Consider the following 27500-nt stretch of genomic DNA (forward strand, 5'->3'; position numbering starts at 1 on the left):
AGAATGCTGTTCATCGACTACAGCTCGGCATTCAACACCATAGTACCCTCCAAGCTCGTCATCAAGCTCTATGCCCTGGGTCTCGACCCCGCCCTGTGCAACTGGGTACTGGACTTCCTGACGGGCCGCCCCCAGGTAGTGAGGGTAGGCAACAACATCTCCACCCCGCTGATCCTCAACACTGGGGCCCCACAAGGGTGCGTTCTGAGCCCTCTCCTGTACTCCCTGTTCACCCACGACTGCGTGGCCACGCACGCTCCAACTCAATCATCAAGTTTATGGACGACACAACAGTGGTAGGCTTGATTACCAACAACGACGAGACGGCCTACAGGGAGGAGGTGAGGGCCCTCGGAGTGTGGTGTCAGGAAAATAACCTCACACTCAACGTCAACAAAACTAAGGAGATGATTGTGGACTTCAGGAAACAGCAGAGGGAACACCCCCCTATCCACATCGATGGAACAGTAGTGGAGAGGGTAGTAAGTTTTAAGTTCCTCGGCATACACATCACAGACAAACTGAATTGGTCCACTCACACAGACAGCATCGCGAAGAAGGCGCAGCAGCGCCTCTTCAACCTCAGGAGGCTGAAGAAATTTGGCTTGTCACCAAAAGCACTCACAAACTTCTACAGATGCACAATCGAGAGCATCCTGGCGGGCTGTATCACCGCCTGGTACGGCAACTGCTCCGCCCACAACCGTAAGGCTCTCCAGAGGGTAGTGAGGTCTGCACAACGCATCACTGGGGGCAAACTACCTGCCCTCCAGGACACCTACACCACCCGATGTTACAGGAAGGCCATAAAGAACATCAAGGACAACAACCACCCGAGCCACTGCCTGTTCACCCCGCTATCATCCAGAAGGCGAGGTCAGTACAGGTGCATCAAAGCTGGGACCGAGAGACTGAAAAACAGCTTCTATCTCAAGGCCATCAGACTGTTAAACAGCCACCACTAACTTTGAGTGGCTGCTGCCAACACACTGACACTGACTCAACTCCAGCCACTTTAATAATGGGAATTGATGGGAAATGATGTAAATATATCACTAGCCACTTTAAACAATGCTACCTAATATAATGTTACATACCCTACATTATTCATCTCATATGCATACGTATATACTGTACTCTATATCATCTACTGCATCCTTACGTAATACATGTATCACTAGCCACTTTAACTATGCCACTTTGTTTACATACTCATCTCATATGTATATACTGTACTCGATACCATCTACTGTATCTTGCCTATGCTGCTCTGTACCATCACTCATTCATATATCCTTATGTACATATTCTTTATCCCCTTACACTGTGTATAAGACAGTAGTTTTGGAATTGTTAGTTGGATTACTTGTTGGTTATTACTGCATTGTCGGAACTAGAAGCACAAGCATTTCGCTACACTCGCATTAACATCTGCTAACCATGTGTATGTGACAAATAACAGTTGATTTGATTTGATTTGATTTGAAAAGTGGTACATGGGACCATAGAAACAGTGTCTGATAAAGAGTGATGATGAAATATTACATCCATAGATAATGTAGTCCAATTGGTTCATGTTCCACGGAAATTGGTGTCAATGGATCTTGTTATCCTGAAACTTTCATGATCTAAACATGGAATATTGTTTGTCAGTTTCCATAAAACTATGCATTAAGAGTAATGCAATAGTCACTTATCATTTTGAGCAGTTGTATCAATTGATAGTTAGATCATTGTAATGAAATGAATAGACAGACATCTCAGATGTAATGTATGAATTGCATTTTGAAATGGTAATACTTTGATGTTTAGTTGTGTCATTTGGAACAGGTGATTTTAGTTCAATGGACAAATGATCTTATCTTTATGTGTATTGTATCCAAGCAATTGGAAAAAGAGTTTTGAAAAATGTGCATTTTGATAATTGGTTGTGAGTTTTGTGTCTAGAGTTTTGAAAAATGACAACAAGGTTCCGAAATGAGTGCCACAGTGAATGTAAAAAAGTGTAACGACCCTCTGTGCAACCTCAACCACCCCATCCTCAGAACCACTTATTCACTTCAATAGATAACTGTGAGGGCAATTCTTTCCCATCTCTACTGAAACACCATGCTCTGCAAGTGAAATATGTGAAACCTGTTCTCTGAGAAATGTTCACTGTGAAAGGAAGACACTTCATTTCAAGCAAAGGTCTCCTGCAGTGCTTTTGTGATAGCCAACAGTGGAACACATTGCAGTGTATTTTGGGATGTACTCTAAGTATAACTGTTATTTTTTTCACATCATAAAGTTGTGCATGAAATACTTTCTGCATTTGGATGTGATGTGTGATGACGAGCAACCCTTGAAAATCAATGATTTCTCTCCATTCATCATTAGGCGAAGAGACAAAATATCTATTTTCATACCAGTTGTCATGTCTCATGTTTAAAATCTGTATTCATCTTCTATTTTACCAGGAAGATCCTCTGGAGACTGATAGTAAATCCTTCACCAGGGTTCACCTGCCCAAGATGGATTGATGGATTGCACAATAACAAGATATTTATTCTTAATTAAGTCTGTATTATGTGACGTTGTGGTTCTGTGAAACGGATGCCTACTGATAGTTATGTACAATGGGGCTTCCTTCACCGCACAGATCATAGCAGGAGATAAGGAGAGGGAGACGGGGGGATTTGATTGGATGTGCTACCTGATATTTATTGTTGATAGGTTAACTCTCCCAGGTCACGGCTTCCTGTGGCGAACGCTGTGCATTTTTAAATAGCCATGCTGATTTACCAGCAAGACTCCACCTCCCCAGAGTTGGAAAACGCACATCAACACCACCGTTGACCTTTAGCAAGCAATGAACACAATTAAATATGAATAGGAAAATAATTGAAAGTAACCAACACTTTCCCCTTTGGACGATCAGAACCATGGCCAAATAAAAATGGGTAACCTGGGCAACAATAATAATGTTGACATTTGCCTCTACCCCTGGTATATGACAGATGGAACATTTCATGGATGGTGACAGACCTCGCTGGTGAAATGTTAACTTTTACGGTTTATGCATGTAGGAATGTCGGCATATAGTATTTTTGTATGCAGTTTTATTGGTAAACACTAGCGCCATTTTGAATGATTTCTATCGAGTCGTCTGATCCATTTCTGTGGGTTTTTATAGGAGAAGATGTACAGTAGTGATCAGTTGTTGGGGAATAACTGATTACAATCAGCTACGCTACCAGCAAAATTCTTATAATCAGATTACAGATACTTTTGAAAAACTAGATGATTACTTCTTGGATTACTTTTAAATTCAGAAAGAATGTTATGACACCTTTCTGTTTTCTCAATGAGATTCAATTCAGCACTGAAAAACCAAATGCTGAAAGCTTAAGTCTAAGTTTGTCCCACCTGAGCGAGTCTGACCACAAGTCAGAAACCACCATGACAACACACCAGATGCGTTTGATGGATCCTTTTTGTCTTCTTTTGCCTCTTAAGGGGAAAGTAAATCTTTAAAAAAGAGATATATATCACATTTTGATATCCATGATATCCAATTGGTAGTTACAGTCTTGTCCCATTGCTGCAACTCCCGTACGGACTCGGGAGAGGAGAAGGCCAAGCCACCCTGCCAAGCCACACTGCTTCTTGACACACTGCTCGCCGATGACAATTTTGAACACTTAACTTGTAACTGTAATGGATTACATTTTAAAAGTAACCTACCCAATCCTGGTAGCGATTTGATGTTATCTTATGAGATAATTAATTGACGGTATCAAACTAGTGCAACAACAGACAGACTGCTGCTGTGAAATATTTATTTTGCCCATTGATCGGTTTCCTGAACTCACACCCCCTACCTCACCCTGCTTTACTTGTCCTCACTCCTCCACACCACCCTTCCATCATTGATCTGGAAGGTTGTGAAAGAGCATTGCACCCAGAAGGAATGTATCCTAACCTATGTGAAATATTATTTATCCATCGAGACAAACTTTGATTTCTGGCTGAACTTTACAGTGTTTTTCTCAGGATTGCTGGTGGGAGTTGTCAGACTAATTTGTATGATTATCATATTAGCTTTTGAACATGATTTGCTTCCAACTGTTCTTCAGGCTGATATGTAAATACAGAGGTGGGAACTCCTCCCACTGCTCTTCAGGCTGATATGTAAATACAGGGGTGGGAACTCCTCCCACTGCTCTTCAGGCTGATATGTAAATACAGGGGTGGGAACTCCTCCCACTGTTCTTCAGGATGGTATGTAAAATACAGGGGTGGGAACTCCTCCCACTGTTTTTCAGGATGTTATATAAATACAGGGGTGGGAACTCCTCCCACTGTTCTTCAGGCTGATATGTAAATACAGGGGTGGGAACTCCTCCCACTGTTCTTCAGGCTGATATGTAAATACAGGGGTGGGAACTCCTCCCACTGCTCTTCAGGCTGATAAGTAAATACAGGGGTGGGAACTCCTCCCACTGCTCTTCAGGCTGATATGTAAATACAGGGGTGGGAACTCCTCCCACTGTTCTTCAGGATGGTATGTAAAATACAGGGGTGGGAACTCCTCCCACTGTTTTTCAGGATGTTATGTAAATACAGGGGTGGGAACTCCTCCCACTGTTCTTCAGGCTGATATGTAAATACAGGGGTGGGAACTCCTCCCACTGCTCTTCAGGATGGTATGTAAATACAGGGGTGGAAACTCCTCCCACTGCTCTTCAGGCTGATATGTAAATACAGGGGTGGGAACTCCTCCCACTATTCTTCAGGCTGGTATGTAAATACAGGGGTGGAAACTCCTCCCACTGTTCTTCAGGCTGGTATGTAAATACAGGGGTGGAAACTCCTCCCACTGTTCTTCAGGCTGGTATGTAAATACCGGGGTGGAAACTCCTCCCACTGTCCCTATTCAGAATGCTGGGGAAGTGTTGGCTGTTAATGACCTCAGAGAACTGAGAACTGACTTTAGTTTATGCCTATTATAGCTATTTTAATCTATATCTAATGTGTGTAAAAGAAAAGCTGAAAATCTTCCCCAATCCAGACAGATTTTTACCTTTATTTAACAAGGAAGGTCAGTTAAGAACAAATTCTTATTTTCAACATCTTCCTTAGAACAGTGGATTAACTGCCTTGTTCAGGGGCAGAACAAACTATTTTTACCTTGTCAGCTCAGGTATTCGACCTTGCAGCCTTTCGGTTACTAGTCCAACGCTCTAACCGCTAGTGAATGTGTCTGTTGTCTAGAAGAGTTCATCCTGACTTTGGCTCTTGTCTGCTGCCCCCCCCTGGGCTCCTTGATTGTGATCTCATTGTCTGCTGCCTCTTCTCCCCCTGGGCTCCTTGATTGTGATCTCATTGTCTGCTGCCTCTTCTCCCCCTGGGCTCCTTGATTGTGATCTCCTTGTCTGCTGCCTCTTCTCCCCCTGGGCTCCTTGATTGTGATCTCATTGTCTGCTGCCTCTTCTCCCCCTGGGCTCCTTGATTGTGATCTCATTGTCTGCTGCCTCTTCTCCCCTGGGCTCCTTGATTGTGATCTCCTTGTCTGCTGCCTCTTCTCCCCTGGGCTCCTTGATTGTGATCTCATTGTCTGCTGCCTCTTCTCCCCCTGGGCTCCTTGATTGTGATCTCATTGTCTGCTGCCTCTTCTCCCCCTGGGCTCCTTGATTGTGATCTCATTGTCTGCTGCCTCTTCTCCCCCTGGGCTCCTTGATTGTGATCTCATTGTCTGCTGCCTCTTCTCCCCCTGGGCTCCTTGATTGTGATCTCATTGTCTGCTGCCTCTTCTCCCCCTGGGCTCCTTGATTGTGATCTCCTTGTCTGCTGCCTCTTCTCCCCCTGGGCTCCTTGATTGTGATCTCCTTGTCTGCTGCCTCTTCTCCCCCTGGGCTCCTTGATTGTGATCTCCTTGTCTGCTGCCTCTTCTCCCCCTGGGCTCCTTGATTGTGATCTCATTGTCTGCTGCCATGTCTCCCCCTGGGCTCCTTGATTGTGATCTCCTTGTCTGCTGCCTCTTCTCCCCCTGGGCTCCTTGATTGTGATCTCCTTGTCTGCTGCCTCTTCTCCCCCTGGGCTCCTTGATTGTGATCTCATTGTCTGCTGCCTCTTCTCCCCCTGGGCTCCTTGATTGTGATCTCATTGTCTGCTGCCTCTTCTCCCCCTGGGCTCCTTGATTGTGATCTCCTTGTCTGCTGCCTCTTCTCCCCCTGGGCTCCTTGATTGTGATCTCATTGTCTGCTGCCTCTTCTCCCCCTGGGCTCCTTGATTGTGATCTCATTGTCTGCTGCCTCTTCTCCCCCTGGGCTCCTTGATTGTGATCTCATTGTCTGCTGCCTCTTCTCCCCTGGGCTCCTTGATTGTGATCTCATTGTCTGCTGCCTCTTCTCCCCTGGGCTCCTTGATTGTGATCTCCTTGTCTGCTGCCTCTTCTCCCCCTGGGCTCCTTGATTGTGATCTCATTGTCTGCTGCCTCTTCTCCCCCTGGGCTCCTTGATTGTGATCTCATTGTCTGCTGCCTCTTCTCCCCCTGGGCTCCTTGATTGTGATCTCATTGTCTGCTGCCTCTTCTCCCCCTGGGCTCCTTGATTGTGATCTCATTGTCTGCTGCCTCTTCTCCCCCTGGGCTCCTTGATTGTGATCTCATTGTCTGCTGCCTCTTCTCCTCCTGGGCTCCTTGATTGTGATCTCATTGTCTGCTGCCTCTTCTCCCCCTGGGCTCCTTGATTGTGATCTCCTTGTCTGCTGCCTCTTCTCCCCCTGGGCTCCTTGATTGTGATCTCATTGTCTGCTGCCTCTTCTCCCCCTGGGCTCCTTGATTGTGATCTCATTGTCTGCTGCCTCTTCTCCCCCTGGGCTCCTTGATTGTGATCTCATTGTCTGCTGCCTCTTCTCCCCCTGGGCTCCTTGATTGTGATCTCATTGTCTGCTGCCTCTTCTCCCCCTGGGCTCCTTGATTGTGATCTCATTGTCTGCTGCCTCTTCTCCCCCTGGGCTCCTTGATTGTGATCTCATTGTCTGCTGCCTCTTCTCCCCCTGGGCTCCTTGATTGTGATCTCATTGTCTGCTGCCTCTTCTCCCCCTGGGCTCCTTGATTGTGATCTCATTGTCTGCTGCCTCTTCTCCCCCTGGGCTCCTTGATTGTGATCTCATTGTCTGCTGCCTCTTCTCCCCCTGGGCTCCTTGATTGTGACCTCATTGGTCAAGTATGAAAGAAGTGTTTTCACTGTGAAATTAAAACTCAAGAAGAGTTTTTGCTTTTGTCTTCCTAAAAATGTCCCCTGCCTATCTCCTGTAGGGCTTGGAGCAGGGTTAGAGGCAGTTCCATTTAATTTCAGTCAATTCAGGAAGTTAACTGAAATGGAATTGACCCCAACCCTAGCTCCTAGTGCAGCTGAATTACACCTGAGAGGAAGAAGAGGCCCTCTGGACTGCCTCCACATGTGGCCGCATTACACTGTGGATAGACGAGGGGATTGAGCTTCACCCCTTGACCCTTAGAGCCGTCCAGAGCATGTGTCCCAAATGGCACCCTATCCCCTACATTGTGCACTACTATGGGCTCTGGTCCAAAGTATAGTGTGCCATTTGGAACGCAGCCTAACTCGCCTCATCACAATGTATACAGTGCAGAGCCTCATCTGCTAGCACCTCACACTGCTGAACTGCTCAGCAGAGAGGAAGATGATATCACCACTGGGCTCCAGTTCAATAGCCTTGGAATCCCCTCATATTACACTTGGGCTTTAGTTAAACGACAGCGGGGTAATGTGGGTGTTATACGCCATCGAGGACAGCTAGGGGGAATGCACCTTCAGTAGGTATTCTACTGTAGTCTTTTTTGTGACCACTAGTCACAGGTCATTTCATATTACTTTTAAACATTGACAATTTTTGGACTTACCTTTCCTTGACTTGCATAAAAACAGTAAAAATAATCATTTTCAAGAGTCTTTTTCACTTTCCTTTAAATACTTCCCGTACAGTTTCCAGTGAGAGGTCCGATGTAATTCGCCTCCTCCTTGTAGGTCTCAGTCCTTTCATGTTGACTGATGTCTTACTCCCCTGACACCCCAGAACCCGGCTATGTCTGACTCACAGCCAAGGTAATGGAATAAAAAAATGGAAGGGCTCTTTGATCAAGCCTGCGGCCCCCGCAGGTCTCTGGGAATTGAAAAGTCAGAGAGAGAGCAAACTGTCTGGATAGAGTGAGGAGCCTTAGTCATAGCCAAGTCTGAACCCAACCAGTTCAAATTTTAAAGGTGTCCGACAGGGTTGTCTGATGTCTTCGCTCCCGATGGACTAGCCAAAATACCAGAGGGAAGGTGCTATCTGAAGCCACTACCACGACCACCACTCACTGCCCCAGCCACTACCACCACCATTACCACTGCCCTAGCCACTACCACTACCACCACCCACTGCCCCAGCCACCACCACCACCATTACCACTGCCCTAGCCACTACCATTACCATTGCCCCAGCCACTACCACTACCACCACCCACTGCCCCAGCCACCACCACTACCATTACCACTGCCCTAGCCACCACCATTACCACTGCCCCAGCCACGACCACTACCATTACCACTGCCCCAGCCACCACCATTACCACTGCCTCAGCCACTACCACCACCATTACCACTGCCTCAGCCACTACCACTACCATTACCACTGCCCTAGCCACTACCATTACCATTGCCCCAGCCACTACCACTACCACCACCCACTGCCCCAGCCACCACCACCACCATTACCACTGCCCTAGCCACTACCATTACCATTGCCCCAGCCACTACCACTACCACCACCCACTGCCCCAGCCACCACCACTACCATTACCACTGCCCTAGCCACCACCATTACCACTGCCCCAGCCACGACCACTACCATTACCACTGCCCCAGCCACCACCATTACCACCACCATTACCACTGCCTCAGCCACTACCACTACCATTACCACTGCCCTAGCCACTACCATTACCATTGCCCCAGCCACTACCACTACCACCACCCACTGCCCCAGCCACCACCACCACCATTACCACTGCCCTAGCCACCACCATTACCACTGCCCCAGCCACTACCACCACCATTACCACTGCCCTAGCCACTACCATTACCATTGCCCCAGCCACTACCACTACCACCACCCACTGCCCCAGCCACCACCACCACCATTACCACTGCCCTAGCCACTACCATTACCATTGCCCCAGCCACTACCACTACCACCACCCACTGGCCCAGCCACCACCACCACCATTACCACTGCCCTAGCCACCACCATTACCACTGCCCCAGCCACTACCACTACCACCACCCACTGCCCCAGCCACTACCACTACCATTACCATTGCCCCAGCCACTACCACTACCACCACCCACTGCCCCAGCCACTACCACTACCACCACCCACTGCCCCAGCCACTACCACTACCATTACCACTGCCCCAGCCACTACCACTACCACTACCACTACCACTACCACTACCACTGCCCCAGCCACTACTACTACCACTGCCCCAGCCACTACCACAACCACTACCACTACCATTACCACTGCCCCAGCCACTACCACTACCACTACCATTACCATTACCACTGCCTCTGCCACTACCACTACCACCACCCACTGCCCCAGCCACTACCTCTACCATTACCACTGCCTCTGCCACTACCATTACCATTACCACCACCCACTACCATTACCATTACCACTGCCCCAGCCACTACCACTACCATTACCACTGCCTCTGCCACTACCACTACCATTACCACTGCCTCTGCCTCTGCCACTACCACTACCACTACCACTACCATTTCCACTACCACTGCCCCAGCCACTACCACTACCATTACCACTACCACTACCACTACCACTACCATTACCACTGCCCCAGCCACTACCACTACCATTACCATTACCACTACCATTACCACTACTATTGCCACTGCCCCAGCCACTACCACTACCACTACCACTACCACTACCACTACCACTACCATTACCACAGCCTCTACCACTATCACTATCACTACCACGACCAGTACCACTACCACTACCATTACCACTGCCCCTGCCCCTGCCACTACTACTACCATTACCACTACCACTACCATTACCACTACCACAACCACTACCACTACCATTACCACTGCCCCAGCCACTACCATTACCACTGCCTCTGCCACTACCACTACCATTACCATTACCACTACCACTACCATTACCACTACCACTACCACAACCACTACCACTACCATTACCACTGCCCCTGCCACTACCACTACCATTACCACTACCTCTACCATTACCACTACCACTACCACTACCACTACCATCACCACAGCCTCTACCACTATCACTACCATTACCACTACCACTAACACTACCACTACCACTACCATTACCACTGCCCCAGCCACTACCACTACCATTACCACTACCATTACCACTGCCCCAGACACTACCACTACCACTACCATTACCACTGCCTCTGCCACTACCACTACCATTACCACTACCATTACCACTGCCTCTGCCACTACCACTACCACAGCCTCTGCCACCACCACTACCACTACCACTACCACTGCCACTGCCCTAGCCACTACCACTACCACTACCATTACCACTACCATTACCACAACCACAACCACTACCACTAACTTTACCACTACCATTACCACTACCATTACCACTACCACTAGCACTACCATTACCACTGCCCTAGCCACTACCACTACCACTACCATTACCATTACCACTGCCTCTGCCACCACCACTACCACTACCACTACCACTGCCCTAGCCACTACCACAACCACTACCACTAACTTTACCACTACCATTACCACTACCATTACCACTACCACTAGCACTACCACTACCACTACCACTGCCCCAGCCCCAGCCACTACCACTACCATTATCACTACCACTACCACTACCACTACCACTACCACTACCATTACCACTGCCCCAGCCACTACCACTACCATTACCACCACCACTACCACTACCATGACCACTACCACAACCACTACCACTAACTTTACCACTACCACTACCACTACCACTACCACTACCACTACCATTACCACTACCATTACCACTACCACTACCACTACCACTACCACTACCACTACCACTGCCTCTGTCGCCAAGTCCGGATCCAGGGCCACTATATTTCACAGTTGAGGCGGTTTCATGGTAACCAGGTGATTCTTGACTTGCGGTGGTAAATGCTGTCCCTTGACTTGCGGTGGTAAATGCTGTCCCTTGACTTGCGGTGGTTAAATGCTGTCCCTTGACTTGCGGTGGTAAATGCTGTCCCTTGACTTGCGGTGGTTAAATGCTGTCCCTTGACTTGCGGTGGTTCTCTCCCTAATGTACCCCTCAAATATAAACAGGGGTTCGGTCCCTACTGTACCCCTCAAATATAAACAGGGGTTCGGTCTCTACTGTACTCCTCAAATATATACAGGGGTTCTCTCCCTACTGTACCCCTCGAATATAAACAGGGGTTCTCTCCCTACTGTACCCCTCAAATATAAACAGGGGTTCTGTCCCTACTGTACCCCTCAAATATAAACAGGGGTTCTGTCCCTACTGTACCCCTCAAATATAAACAGGGGTTCTCTCCCTACTGTACCCCTCAAATATAAACAGGGGTTCTCTCCCTACTGTACCCCTCAAATATAAATAGGGGTTCTCTCCCTACTGTACCCCTCAAATATAAACAGGTGTTCTGTCCCTACTGTACCCCTCAAATATAAACAGGGGTTCGGTCCCTACTGTACCCCTCAAATATAAACAGGTGTTCTGTCCCTACTGTACCCCTCAAATATAAACAGGGGTTCTCTCCCTACTGTACCCCTCAAATATAAACAGGGGTTCGGTCTCTACTGTACCCCTCAAATATAAACAGGGGTTCTCTCCCTACTGTACCCCTCGAATATAAACAGGGGTTCGGTCTCTACTGTACCCCTCGAATTTAAACAGGGGTTCGGTCTCTACTGTACCCCTCGAATATAAACAGGGGTTCTCTCCCTACTGTACCCCTCAAATATAAACAGGGGTTCTCTCCCTACTGTACCCCTTAAATATAAACAGGTGTTCTGTCCCTACTGTACCCCTCAAATATAAACAGGGGTTCTGTCTCTACTTTACCCCTCAAATATAAACAGGGGTTCGGTCTCTACTGTACCCCTCAAATATAAACAGGGGTTCTATCCCTACTGTACCCCTCAAATATCAACAGGGGTTCTATCCCTACTGTACCCCTTAAATATGAACAGGGGTTCTATCCCTACTGTACCCCTCAAATATAAACAGGGGTTCTATCCCTACTGTACCCCTTAAATATAAACAGGGGTTCTATCCCTACTGTACCCCTCAAATATAAACAGGGGTTCTATCCCTACTGTACCCCTTAAATATAAACAGGGGTTCTATCCCTACTGTACCCCTTAAATATAAACAGGGGTTCTCTCCCTACTGTACCCCTTAAATATAAACAGGGGTTCTATCCCTACTGTACCCCTTAAATATAAACAGGTGTTCTGTCCCTACTGTACCCCTCAAATATAAACAGTGGTTCTCTCCCTACTGTACCCCTTAAATATAAACAGGGGTTCTATCCCTACTGTACCCCTCAAATATAAACAGTGGTTCTCTCCCTACTGTACCCCTTAAATATAAACAGGGGTTCTCTCCCTACTGTACCCCTTAAATATAAACAGGGGTTCTATCTCTACTGTACCCCTCAAATATAAACAGTGGTTCTCTTCCTACTGTACCCCTCAAATATAAACAGGGGTTCTATCCCTACTGTACCCCTTAAATATAAACAGGGGTTCTATCCCTACTGTACCCCTCAAATATAAACAGTGGTTATATCCCTACTGTACCCCTTAAATATAAACAGTGGTTCTATCCCTACTGTACCCCTTAAATATAAACAGTGGTTCTATCCCTACTGTACCCCTTAAATATAAACAGGGGTTCTATCCCTACTGTACCCCTTAAATATAAACAGTGGTTCTATCCCTACTGTACCCCTTAAATATAAACAGTGGTTCTATCCCTACTGTACCCCTTAAATATAAACAGGGCTTCTATCCCTACTGTACCCCTTAAATATAAACAGGGGTTCTATCCGTACTGTACCCCTTAAATATAAACAGGGGTTCTCTCCCTACTGTACCCCTTAAATATAAACAGGGGTTCTATCCCTACTGTACCCCTTAAATATAAACAGGTGTTCTGTCCCTACTGTACCCCTCAAATATAAACAGTGGTTCTCTCCCTACTGTACCCCTTAAATATAAACAGGGGTTCTATCCCTACTGTACCCCTCAAATATAAACAGTGGTTCTCTCCCTACTGTACCCCTTAAATATAAACAGGGGTTCTCTCCCTACTGTACCCCTTAAATATAAACAGGGGTTCTATCCCTACTGTACCCCTCAAATATAAACAGTGGTTCTCTCCCTACTGTACCCCTCAAATATAAACAGGGGTTCTATCCCTACTGTACCCCTTAAATATAAACAGGGGTTCTATCCCTACTGTACCCCTCAAATATAAACAGGGGTTCTATCCCTACTGTACCCCTTAAATATAAACAGGGGTTCTCTCCCTACTGTACCCCTTAAATATAAACAGGGGTTCTATCCCTACTGTACCCCTTAAATATAAACAGGTGTTCTGTCCCTACTGTACCCCTCAAATATAAACAGTGGTTCTCTCCCTACTGTACCCCTTAAATATAAACAGGGGTTCTATCCCTACTGTACCCCTCAAATATAAACAGTGGTTCTCTCCCTACTGTACCCCTTAAATATAAACAGGGGTTCTATCCCTACTGTACCCCTCAAATATAAACAGTGGTTCTCTCCCTACTGTACCCCTCAAATATAAACAGGGGTTCTATCCCTACTGTACCCCTTAAATATAAACAGGGGTTCTATCCCTACTGTACCCCTCAAATATAAACAGGGGTTCTATCCCTACTGTACCCCTTAAATATAAACAGGGGTTCTATCCCTACTGTACCCCTTAAATATAAACAGGGGTTCTATCCCTACTGTACCCCTTAAATATAAACAGGGGTTCTCTCCCTACTGTACCCCTTAAATATAAACAGGGGTTCTATCCCTACTGTACCCCTTAAATATAAACAGGGGTTCTATCCCTACTGTACCCCTTAAATATAAACAGGGGTTCTATCCCTACTGTACCCCTTAAATATAAACAGGGGTTCTCTCCCTACTGTACCCCTTAAATATAAACAGGGGTTCTATCCCTACTGTACCCCTTAAATATAAACAGGGGTTCTATCCCTACTGTACCCCTTAAATATAAACAGGGGTTCTCTCCCTACTGTACCCCTTAAATATAAACAGGGGTTCTATCCCTACTGTACCCCTTAAATATAAACAGGGGTTCTATCCCTACTGTACCCCTCAAATATAAACAGGGGTTCTATCCCTACTGTACCCCTTAAATATAAACAGGGGTTCTATCCCTACTGTACCCCTTAAATATAAACAGTGGTTCTCTCCCTACTGTACCCCTTAAATATAAACAGTGGTTCTATCCCTACTGTACCCCTTAAATATAAACAGTGGTTCTATCCCTACTGTACCCCTCAAATATAAACAGTGGTTCTCTCCCTACTGTACCCCTTAAATATAAACAGGGGTTCTATCCCTACTGTACCCCTCAAATATAAACAGTGGTTCTCTCCCTACTGTACCCCTTAAATATAAACAGTGGTTCTATCCCTACTGTACCCCTTACATATAAACAGTGGTTCTCTCCCTACTGTACCCCTTAAATATAAACAGGGGTTCTATCCCTACTGTACCCCTCAAATATAAACAGTGGTTCTCTCCCTACTGTACCCCTTAAATATAAACAGGGGTTCTATCCCTACTGTACCCCTCAAATATAAACAGTGGTTCTCTCCCTACTGTACCCCTTAAATATAAACAGGGGTTCTATCCCTACTGTACCCCTTAAATATAAACAGTGGTTCTATCCCTACTGTACCCCTCAAATATAAACAGTGGTTCTCTCCCTACTGTACCCCTTAAATATAAACAGGGGTTCTATCCCTACTGTACCCCTCAAATATAAACAGTGGTTCTCTCCCTACTGTACCCCTTAAATATAAACAGGGGTTCTATCCCTACTGTACCCCTTAAATATAAACAGTGGTTCTATCCCTACTGTACCCCTTAAATATAAACAGTGGTTCTATCCCTACTGTACCCCTTAAATATAAACAGTGGTTCTATCCCTACTGTACCCCTTAAATATAAACAGGGGTTCTGTCCCTACTGTACCCCTTAAATATAAACAGGGGTTCTATCCCTACTGTACCCCTTAAATATAAACAGGGGTTCTATCCCTACTGTACCCCTCAAATATAAACAGGGGTTCTATCCCTACTGTACCCCTCAAATATAAACAGGGTTTCTATCCCTACTGTACCCCTCAAATATAAACAGGAGTTCTATCCCTACTGTACCCCTTAAATATAAACAGGGGTTCTATCCCTACTGTACCACTCAAATATAAACAGGTGTTCTGTCCCTACTGTACCCCTTAAATATAAACAGGGGTTCTATCCCTACTGTACCCCTTAAATATAGACTGAAAGTGTAGTGTAGACAGTGACATCACCTGTTCTAGGTCACTGTTGAAGGAATATTTGATCAGGATCCTTCCTGAAGGACATAAATTCATTGTCAATATACCAGGCTCAGTGTTTTTAGTAAAACAGTCCTAGATTAGAAGAAAGCCTTGGCAAATATAACCTGGGTACCATGCCTCGAATAAGAATTCTCTGTGTGGATTCGGACAGATTTTTTCAGTGTGATTTATTTTTGCAGGTTTAGAAGAACTCCATCTAATCCATAATCAAAATCCCATAGCACATAGTGATTCATCCCAGCCCTTGTTCCTACTGGACTTGACGTTGCCACAGGGCTTCCATGGCGGGAAAGAGAATCAGAAAACCTCAGAAGTGCTCTACACTTGTAAAAAAAAAAGGTGCTATCTAGAACCTAAAATGGTTCTTCGGCTGTCCCCATAGGAGAACCCTTTGAAGAACCCTTTTTGGTTCCATGTAGAACCCTTTACACAGGGGGTTCTACATGGAACACTGCATACAGGGGGTTCTACATGGAACCCTGCACACAGAGGATTCTACATGGAACCCAAAAGAGTTCTACCTGAAGCCAAAAAGTGTTCTACTTGGAACCAAAAAGAGTTCTCCTATGGGGACAGCCAAATAACCTTTATGGAACCTTTTTTTCTAAGAGTGTAGTCATTTTCCTCAGTTGAAAAGATACAGAGACTATTTTGGATTTGGACAGCGGCTGACTGGCTGACTGTCTAGGATTGGTGGGTGGTGGGGTGTGGAAGTGTTGCTGGGGGAAGACATTGGTTTCTCAGATTGACAGGCGGAGCAGCCATATCCATGGTGATGAGACAGAGTTACAGCGGCAGCGGGCCCCTCATCAGCAGGCGCGCTGTGTCTCAGCAACATGGCAAACAGAACCCCCTCGTTCCGGGATGGGATGGGGGAAGAAATAGCCACACTCACTCCTCTCTCTCTATCCTACTCTCTTCCTATCAGTCCCTCTACTTTTCCTATCTTTGTCATAATGACCCTTGATTCGTACATTAGAGTCCAGTAAACTCACCATTACAACATAGGTAATCTTGTTAGTGATACATACCCAATGACAGATGGAACACATGAGGCATTCACAGAGCCCATCTCTCAGTCTTTCTATCTGTTTTTACCCTCTACCCTTTTCTCATCTCTTTTTGTCTTTCTATAGCAACAATAACACCTCTGTTAGGGGAGAAAAGTCATTTTCATGCCAGAGCCCACCTTGGTCTGCTCCCGAGCTTGGCGGAGGGAAGGCCTGTGTGTTTGGTTGGTTAGTGGCGCTTTTGTTTGGCTCCTGGTTCATCTGGAGTGTGAAGGGGAGCAGAGGGGAGGCTGCTGCCTGCACGCTAGTGACGCTCCAGGGGGACGAATCCTGTGTCCACCTGCCTCACTGCAGCTCCAAGCTCCATCAATCATCCAGGAACAGAGAGAAAATGTAGGACGGAAGAGATGGAGACAGGGGAGGAATGGAAAGAGAGGGGGAAAGAGCGAGGTAAAGTGAGCGGCAGGAAGGGAGAGTTAAAGAGAGAGGAAGAGAGAGACAGGCAGGCAGGCAGGCAGACAGACAGAGAAACGGTAATAGAATGACAGAATAGAGAAGGAGATGGAGATGGAAAACGGGAGAAAAAGTAGAAAGTGATTAGCAGACAGCAAGACAGCGAGATACAAGAGGGACAAACAAAATGGTGTTCTGGAAGAAAGAGAGGAGTGTACTTATGCAGCAAGGCTGCAGTACTGACAAACCTGGCAGCTGAATGTAGAACACATACAAGTATTTGGGAAGAATGCGTAGCATACACAGACCCTTTGGAGTTGGAATGAACATAATGAGTTAACTAAACCGATGAGTTAACTGAACAGATGAGTTAACTAAACAGATGAGTTAACTAAACAGATGAGTTAACTGAACATAATGAGTTAACTAAACAGATGTATTAACTAAACAGATGAGTTAACTAAACAGATGAGTTAACTAAACAGATGAGTTAACTAAACAGATGAGTTAACTGAACATAATGAGTTAACTAAACAGATGAGTTAACTAAACAGATGAGTTAACTAAACAGATGAGTTAACTGAACAGATGAGTTAACTAAACAGATGAGTTAACTAAACAGATGAGTTAACTGAACATAATGAGTTAACTAAACAGATGTATTAACTAAACAGATGAGTTAACTAAACAGATGAGTTAACTAAACAGATGAGTTAACTAAACAGATGAGTTAACTAAACAGATGAGTTAACTGAACATAATGAGTTAACTAAACAGATGAGTTAACTAAACAGATGAGTTAACTGAACATAATGAGTTAACTAAACAGATGAGTTAACAGAACATAATGAGTTAACTAAACCGATGAGTTAACTGAACAGATGAGTTAACTAAACAGATGAGTTAACTAAACAGATGAGTTAACTAAACAGATGAGTTAACTAAACAGATGTATTAACTGAACATAATGAGTTAACTAAACAGATGAGTTAACTAAACAGATGAGTTAACTGAACATAATGAATTAACTAAACAGATGAGTTAACAGAACAAATCTGAGTTAACTGAACAGATGAGTTAACTAAACAGATGAGTTAACTGAACATAATGAGTTAACATTTAACATTTACATTTAAGTCATTTAGCAGACGCTCTTATCCAGAGCGACTTACAAATTGGTGCATTCACCTTATGACATTCAGTGGAACAGCCACTTTACATTAGTGCATCTAAATCTTTTAGGGGGGTGAGAAGGATGAGTTAACTGAACAGATGAGTTAACTGAACATAATGAGTTAACTAAACAGATGAGTTAACTGAACATAACGAGTTAACTGAACATAATGAGTTAACTAAACAGATGAGTTTACTGAACAGATGAGTTAACTGAACATAATGAGTTAACTGAACAGATGAGTTAACTAAACATTATGAGTTAACTAAACAGATGAGTTAACTGAACACAATGAGTTAACTAAACAGATGAGTTAACTGAACAGATTAGTTAACTGAACAATGAGTTAACTGAACAGATGAGTTAACGAAACACCTGGATCACAGTCACTAATGTCTTCCTAATGGATTGCATCACTGTCCTGTAGAAATCACCTGGATCACAGTCACTAATGTCTTCCTAAAGGATGGCATCACTGTCCTGTAGAAATCACCTGGATCACAGTCATTAATGTCTTCCTAACGGATGGCATCACTGTCCTGTAGAAATCACCTGGATCACAGTCATTAATGTCTTCCTAACGGATGGCATCACTGTCCTGTAGAAATCACCTGGATCACAGTCACTAATGTCTTCCTAATGGATTGCATCACTGTCCTGTAGAAATCACCTGGATCACAGTCACTAATGTCTTCCTAATGGATTGCATCACTGTCCTGTAGAAATCACCTGGATCACAGTCATTAATGTCTTCCTAACGGATGGCATCACTGTCCTGTAGAAATCACCTGGATCACAGTCACTAATGTCTTCCTAACGGATGGCATCACTGTCCTGTAGAAATCACCTGGATCACAGTCACTAATGTCTTCCTAATGGATTGCATCCCTGTCCTGTAGAAATCACCTGGATCACAGTCATTAATGTCTTCCTAATGGATGGCATCACTGTCCTGTAGAAATCACCTGGATCACAGTCATTAATGTCTTCCTAACGGATGGCATCCCTGTCCTGTAGAAATCACCTGGATCACAGTCATTAATGTCTTCCTAATGGATGGCATCACTGTCCTGTAGAAATCACCTGGATCACAGTCACTAATGTCTTCCTAATGGATGGCATCACTGTCCTGTAGAAATCACCTGGATCACAGTCATTAATGTCTTCCTAATGGATGGCATCACTGTCCTGTAGCTGACAGAACTAGGACACACACACACACAATGATTGTAATGGCCGGAACGGCTCCAATAGAATGGCTAAAACACCTGGAAACCATGTGTTAGATATATTTCATACCTTTCCACTGATTCTGCTCCAGTTATTACCACGAGCCTGTCCTCTCCACCAACCTCCTGTGCTCCACACATACATAAAGATTGCTCTGAAGAAGCAGACTTATTTCAGTTAGGTAGTACCTTGTTCCTGGAACCCAGCATGAGCTGCCCTAACTGTCTCACTCTGTGGTTCTATTTAAGGAAACAGATGACATATTGTCGTAGTAGAGGTGAACAGCAGCAGGGTTCTATTGGGTAGAGTTGCCCTCTGACCTCTCAGCCATGAATCCAACTGGCTGTTTCGCGCATATGGTGGGCTTATAGACTGTTTGAAACAGTCCCCTCTTATTCCTTCCTGGGCTCTGCTTGGAAAGAAGACACATCAGAACACAAACCAATTTGCATGGCAAAGACATCGCTCTCTCACAACAGCCCAAATTGAGCAGGGTTTTGCCCGAAGGAACAGTTCATTGTTTAACAGTCAAGACTGAAAGCACACGTGCAGTGTGTGCATGACCGCATGTGTACTTTGTCCAGGTGTATGTAAATGTGTATTTTAGACAGTCTGCAGTATGTTATAGCAATTGGCGATCTATGTGAGAGCAGAGGGGAGAGATTTTTTGGAGGGAGGAGAGAGAGCGAGAGAGAGAGAGAGGGTTATGTTGGGAGTCTCTGTGATGGCCCAGGATTTAACACAAAGTCAATACCTCTGCAAAGCGCAATCACACAGCGGCTGCAGATTCACATCGGTGCGATCAAAGCTGCGCCGAGCCTAGTCGCAATGGCCTGCTCCAAATCAAATGCTTTATGTGGAGAGAATCCTTGACACCTTCAATTCTTTCTCTTGCCTTTCTCCCTGACTGAACTCCTCTGTCAGAGGTGCTCATGCTCTATAATGCTACTTCTCTCTGTCGCTCTCGTTCATTCTGTCCCTCATCTCTCTCTCTTTCTCTCTCTATTTGATATTTGTCATCTCATATTTCTTCTCTCCTTCCTTTCCCTCCTCCATTCTTCACTTCCTCCCCTACAACTTTCAACATACTTCCATGTGTTGACCAATCAGAGTGGAAAGGGGAAAAACTCTATGTTCATCTCAGCAGGTGTTTTACATAGTTGTCCTGTGGACGTCTGTTTCCTTCACAGGGTTTCAGCACCAGTCACTACTGGTTGTTTAAACTGAGTGGCAGTCGCCATGGCTTCTTCTCGCCCCACTGATCTGCTCTGGTCCACCAGCTGTCTCTCTGACTCACTGCCTGGGTCAATCCCAGTAATCTACAGTGTCTCCTTGTGTTCCATTTTGTCTCCTCGTCTCCTTGAGTCGCCTCTTGTCTCCTTGAGTCCTTCATTTTCACTGATCTACTGGTCTTCAAGCTGTCTCGGACTCACTAGGTCAATCCTGGTAGTTTACTGAAGGGTTTCCGAAAAGTGTGGTGCCGGACAACGTGACCGTGAAGATTTTAATTTACCGGTCATTTGAGAAGATTACTGGACCCGTATGCTTGGGAGGCATAACGCGTTAAACCGTCCACCTCGGTTTTCAGAATGACAGAAATCACATTTAGATGATGGTAACCCGTTAAGGTACTAAGGCGTCCACCTCGGTTTTCAGAATGACAGAAATCACATTTAGATGATGGTAACCCGTTAAGGCACTAAGGCGTCCACCTCGGTTTTCAGAATGACAGAAATCACATTTAGATGATGGTAACCCGTTAAGGCACTAAGGCGTCCACCTCGGTTTTCAGAATGACAGAAATCACATTTAGATGATGGTAACCCGTTAAGGTACTAAGGCGTCCACCTCGGTTTTCAGAATGACAGAAATCACATTTAGATGATGGTAACCCGTTAAGGTACTAAGGCGTCCACCTCGGTTTTCAGAATGACAGAAATCACATTTAGATTATGGTAACCCGTTAAGGCACTAAGGCGTCCACCTCGGTTTTCAGAATGACAGAAATCACATTTAGATGATGGTAACCCGTTAAGGTACTAAGGCGTCCACCTCGGTTTTCAGAATGACAGAAATCACATTTAGATGATGGTAACCCGTTAAGGCACTAAGGCGTCCACCTCGGTTTTCAGAATGACAGAAATCACATTTAGATGATGGTAACCCGTTAAGGTACTAAGGCGTCCACCTCGGTTTTCAGAATGACAGAAATCACATTTAGATTATGGTAACCCGTTAAGGCACTAAGGAGTCCACCTCGGTTTTCAGAATGACAGAAATCACATTTAGATGATGGTAATCCGTTAAGGCACTAAGGAGTCCACCTCGGTTTTCAGAATGACAGAAATCACATTTAGATGATGGTAATCCGTTAAGGCACTAAGGCGTCCACCTCGGTTTTCAGAATGACAGAAATCACATTTAGATGATGGTAACCCGTTAAGGCACTAAGGCGTCCACCTCGGTTTTCAGAATGACAGAAATCACATTTAGATGATGGTAACCCGTTAAGGTACTAAGGCGTCCACCTCGGTTTTCAGAATGACAGAAATCACATTTAGATGATGGTAATGCGGCCAAACAGGACATGCAACTCAGGAAATGAAACAGACAATAAAACGTCATTTTCGAACAGAGAAAATCTCTGTTAGAAACTTAGAAAGAGGGGGAATCTAAAGATGAATGGGTTGCTAACATGACTAGGATTGTGACTTTGGCTTCTGGACAACAAAATAAAGTTAATATGAAAAGCAATAGAACAGGAGAGAAATGGCATAGCAGTGGGCCCTATAGGAATATTATATAGTTACTCCTGTCTATACAGAAATAAATAAAATCCTTCAAAAGACTTCACCAGAAAGCATGACAGCCACAGAGGATCATTAGCTTATCTGCAGGTAGCCTACTGGTTAGAGTGTTGGGTCAGTAACCGAAAGGTTGCTGGATTGAATCCCTGAGCTGACAAGGTAAAAATCTGTCATTCTGCCATTGAACAAGGCAGTTAACCCACTGTGCCGTGGATGTCGATTACGGCAGCCCCCCACACTTCTCTGGTTCAGAGGGGTTGGGTTAAATGCGGAAGACACATTTCAGTTGAATGCATTCAGTTGGCCAACTGACTAGGTATCCCCCTTACCTTCAAATCACAAGCTTGTAGGCCTATTTTGGAAGCCTGCAATATGGGCAGCGTGTGTGGCAATAGGCCTAGCTGATTATTGAGTTGCGGCTGTCAGTGAAAACCATCTAAAATATGTGTGAAATAATGTGTCTTGAGTATAATTTAAAATGTTGAGACAAAAAGGGGAGTGGTGTGTTGCTAAGATACAGGGTCTCTCTCCAGAATGGCCCAGATGTCTCCTGCCAATTATTGTGCATTCATTGTTTCATTGTGTGAATTCTTTTACCCTTTGATTTGATATTTATTTATCAATTTCCCATTACATATGTCACCAATAGTAAATGTACCATTAATCTCTGTCATTGGTTAAATACATTTCCTTTAATGCATGTATTAATTACAGTCCTTGTTCCATCACTCTCTAGCGACTCCTGTGGCAGGCTGGGTACATGCACGCTGACACAGTCGCCAGGTGTACAGTGTTTCTTCCAACACATTGGTGTGGCTGGCTTCCGGGTAAAGCGAGCATTGTGTAAAGAAGCTGTGCGACTTGGCCGGGTTGTGTTTCGGTGGAAGCACGGATCTTGACCTTCGCCTGTCCCGAGTCTGTAGGGAGTTGCAGTGATGGGACAGGACTCTAAGTACCAATTGGATATCGCAAAATTGGAGGTAGTAAAAACAAAACAAACCGATAGTTCCTCACGGTAAGATAGTTCCTCAGGGTAAGATAGTTCCTCACGGTAAGATAGTTCCTCACGGTAACATAGTTCCTCACGGTAAGATAGTTCCTCACTGTAAGATAGTTCCTCACGGTAACATAGTTCCTCACGGTAAGATAGTTCCTCACGGTAAGATAGTTCCTCACGGTAAGATAGTTCCTCATGATAAGATAGTTCCTCACGGTAACATAGTTCCTCACGGTAAGATAGTTCCTCACGGTAAGATAGTTCCTCATGGTAACATAGTTCCTCACGGTAAGATAGTTCCTCACTGTAAGATAGTTCCTCACGGTAAGATAGTTCCTCACGGTAAGATAGTTCCTCATGATAAGATAGTTTCTCATGGTAACATAGTTCCTCATGGTAACATAGTTCCTCACGGTAAGATAGTTCCTCATGATAAGATAGTTCCTCACGGTAAGATAGTTCCTCACGGTAAGATAGTTCCTCATGGTAAGATAGTTCCTCACGGTAAGATAGTTCCTCACGGTAAGATAGTTCCTCACGGTAAGATAGTTCCTCACGGTAAGATAGTTCCTCACGGTAACATAGTTCCTCACGGTAAGATAGTTCCTCACGGTAAGATAGTTCCTCACGGTAAGATAGTTCCTCACGGTAAGATAGTTCCTCATGATAAGATAGTTTCTCATGGTAAGATAGTTCCTCATGGTAACATAGTTCCTCACGGTAAGATAGTTCCTCACGGTAAGATAGTTCCTCACGTTAAGATAGTTCCTCACGGTAAGATAGTTCCTCACGGTAAGATAGTTCCTCATGATAAGATAGTTCCTCACGGTAAGATAGTTCCTCATGATAAGATAGTTTCTCATGGTAAGATAGTTCCTCATGGTAACATAGTTCCTCACGGTAAGATAGTTCCTCACGGTAAGATAGTTCCTCATGATAAGATAGTTTCTCATGGTAAGATAGTTCCTCATGGTAACATAGTTCCTCACGGTAAGATAGTTCCTCACGGTAAGATAGTTCCTCACGTTAAGATAGTTCCTCATGGTAACATAGTTCCTCACGGTAACATAGTTCCTCACGGTAAGATAGTTCCTCACGGTAAGATAGTTCCTCACGGTAAGATAGTTCCTCACGTTAAGATAGTTCCTCATGGTAACATAGTTCCTCACGGTAACATAGTTCCTCACGGTAACATAGTTCCTCACGGTAAGATAGTTCCTCACGGTAAGATAGTTCCTCATGGTAAGATAGTTCCTCATGGTAAGATAGTTCCTCACGGTAAGATAGTTCCTCATGGTAAGATAGTTCCTCACGGTAAGATAGTTCCTCACGGTAAGATAGTTCCTCATGGTAACATAGTTCCTCACGGTAAGATAGTTCCTCACTGTAAGATAGTTCCTCACGGTAAGATAGTTCCTCACGGTAAGATAGTTCCTCATGATAAGATAGTTCCTCACGGTAACATAGTTCCTCACGGTAAGATAGTTCCTCACGGTAACATAGTTCCTCACGGTAAGATAGTTCCTCATGGTAACATAGTTCCTCACGGTAAGATAGTTCCTCACTGTAAGATAGTTCCTCATGATAACATAGTTCCTCACGGTAACATAGTTCCTCACGGTAAGATAGTTCCTCACGGTAACATAGTTCCTCACGGTAAGATAGTTCCTCACGGTAACATAGTTCCTCACTGTAAGATAGTTCCTCACGGTAAGATAGTTCCTCACGGTAAGATAGTTCCTCACGGTAACATAGTTCCTCACGGTAAGATAGTTCCTCATGATAAGATAGTTCCTCACGGTAACATAGTTCCTCACGGTAAGATAGTTCCTCACGGTAAGATAGTTCCTCATGATAAGATAGTTTCTCATGGTAAGATAGTTCCTCATGGTAACATAGTTCCTCACTGTAGGATAGTTCCTCACTGTAAGATAGTTCCTCATGGTAAGCTATTATATTCTATGCACTCATTTCTTTAGCAGCTAATGGATCACTGTTTAGCAATGTGTCCATATGAAAGAGGTTGGTGAACTCTCATCAGTTGACCTTTAACTTTGAGATTTTTATCATTTACATTTTTTGACAATGATTTTGAGAAACAAAAACGTTATTATTGAAAGTAAACTGTTCCACCAAAATGCGCAAATTAAAATGATAACTGGCGGTAGAATTGTAAGGTTCCCCAAACGTGAAACTCACACGCCGCCTATGAAGTCTTATAAAATAATTGCCTCCATGTTTTCATGGTTGGATTTTGCCTATAGGCTACTTTGATGCAAGGTAAAACATGCCTCATAGTATGAAATAAAACATTCAGGTTTAAAACAATGAAGTTTGTTTACAAAATGCATACTGCCTCCAGCTCACATTGTAAAGTGGTGGGTGATGCACTGATATCCAGTTGCCTGCACTTGAATGGTGAATCAGAGGCACGCTACAAACACCAGTTGGGATATAAAAATAGTCGCTTTTTGTTCATCATTCACCAAAACTGTTTTTAACACGTGATTGCATTTAGAATTGTTGCACAATAAATGGGCTTCTGAAAGCACATGTTTTAAACCAGCAGCAACCAGCTGAGGAGCTGCAGGAGAAATCCCACTCCAAATAGGCTATGTATGCTGTGCACGTGTGATAGTCGTGTTGGATAAATAAGATATATGATGACTAACAAAAATGCACACAGACCAGGTCATTTTAGCTGGCAACAGTTTTATTTTCAGCTTTTCATTTTTTGGTGAGGGCCAAAAACCGTTAATTGCTGGCTAATGGAAACCTTGGTCTACAGCAGCTTCCTCTCTCCTTGTCTCCTTCACCTGCTGTCTCTCTCACTCACTGAGTCTATCCTAGTAGTCTACAGCAGCTTCCTCTCTCCTTGTCTCCTTCACCTGCTGTCTCTCCCACTCACTGAGTCTATCCTAGTAGTCTACAGCAGCTTCCTCTCTCCTTGTCTCCTTCACCTGCTGTCTCTCTCACTCACTGAGTCTATCCTAGTAGTCTACAGCAGCTTCCTCTCTCCTTGTCTCCTTCACCTGCTGTCTCTCTCACTCACTGAGTCTATCCTAGTACTGTTCGCTGCTCTGGCCCCCCAATGGTGGAACAAACTCCCTCACGACGCCAGGACAGCGGAGTCAATCACCACCTTCCGGAGACACCTGAAACCCCACCTCTTTAAGGAATACCTAGGATAGGATAAAGTAATCCTTCTCACCCCCCCCCCTTAAAAGATTTAGATGCACTATTGTAAAGTGGCTGTTCCACTGGATGTCATAAGGTGAATGCACCAATTTGTAAGTCGCTCTGGATAAGAGCGTCTGCTAAATGACTTAAATGTAAATGTAAATGTAGTCCACAGCAGCTTCCTCTCTCCTTGTCTCCTTCACCTGCTGTCTCTCTCACTCACTGAGTCTATCCTAGTAGTCTACAGCAGCTTCCTCTCTCCTTGTCTCCTTCACCTGCTGTCTCTCTCACTCACTGAGTCTATCCTAGTAGTCTACAGCAGCTTCCTCTCTCCTTGTCTCCTTCACCTGCTGTCTCTCTCACTCACTGAGTCTATCCTAGTAGTCTACAGCAGCTTCCTCTCTCCTTGTCTCCTTCACCTACTGTCTCTCTCACTCACTGAGTCTATCCTAGTAGTCTACAGCAGCTTCCTCTCTCCTTGTCTCCTTCACCTGCTGTCTCTCCCACTCACTGAGTCTATCCTAGTAGTCTACAGCAGCTTCCTCTCTCCTTGTCTCCTTCACCTACTGTCTCTCTCACTCACTGAGTCTATCCTAGTAGTCTACAGCAGCTTCCTCTCTCCTTGTCTCCTTCACCTGCTGTCTCTCTCACTCACTGAGTCTATCCTAGTAGTCTACAGCAGCTTCCTCTCTCCTTGTCTCCTTCACCTACTGTCTCTCTCACTCACTGAGTCTATCCTAGTAGTCTACAGCAGCTTCCTCTCTCCTTGTCTCCTTCACCTGCTGTCTCTCCCACTCACTGAGTCTATCCTAGTAGTCTACAGCAGCTTCCTCTCTCCTTGTCTCCTTCACCTACTGTCTCTCTCACTCACTGAGTCTATCCTAGTAGTCTACAGCAGCTTCCTCTCTCCTTGT

At 44.9% G+C, this 27500-nt stretch overlaps 1 protein-coding gene across 1 annotated transcript in view; it reads left to right on the forward strand.

Moving 5' to 3' along the window:
* LOC118399002 (gamma-aminobutyric acid type B receptor subunit 2-like) overlaps positions 1 to 27500 on the forward strand; it is a 448447-nt gene that overhangs the window by 176882 nt on the left and 244065 nt on the right. The gene's annotated exons all lie outside the window — the stretch shown is intronic.

This window comes from Oncorhynchus keta, chromosome 20, assembly GCF_023373465.1.
Source record: "Oncorhynchus keta strain PuntledgeMale-10-30-2019 chromosome 20, Oket_V2, whole genome shotgun sequence".
Taxonomy (NCBI): domain Eukaryota; kingdom Metazoa; phylum Chordata; class Actinopteri; order Salmoniformes; family Salmonidae; genus Oncorhynchus; species Oncorhynchus keta.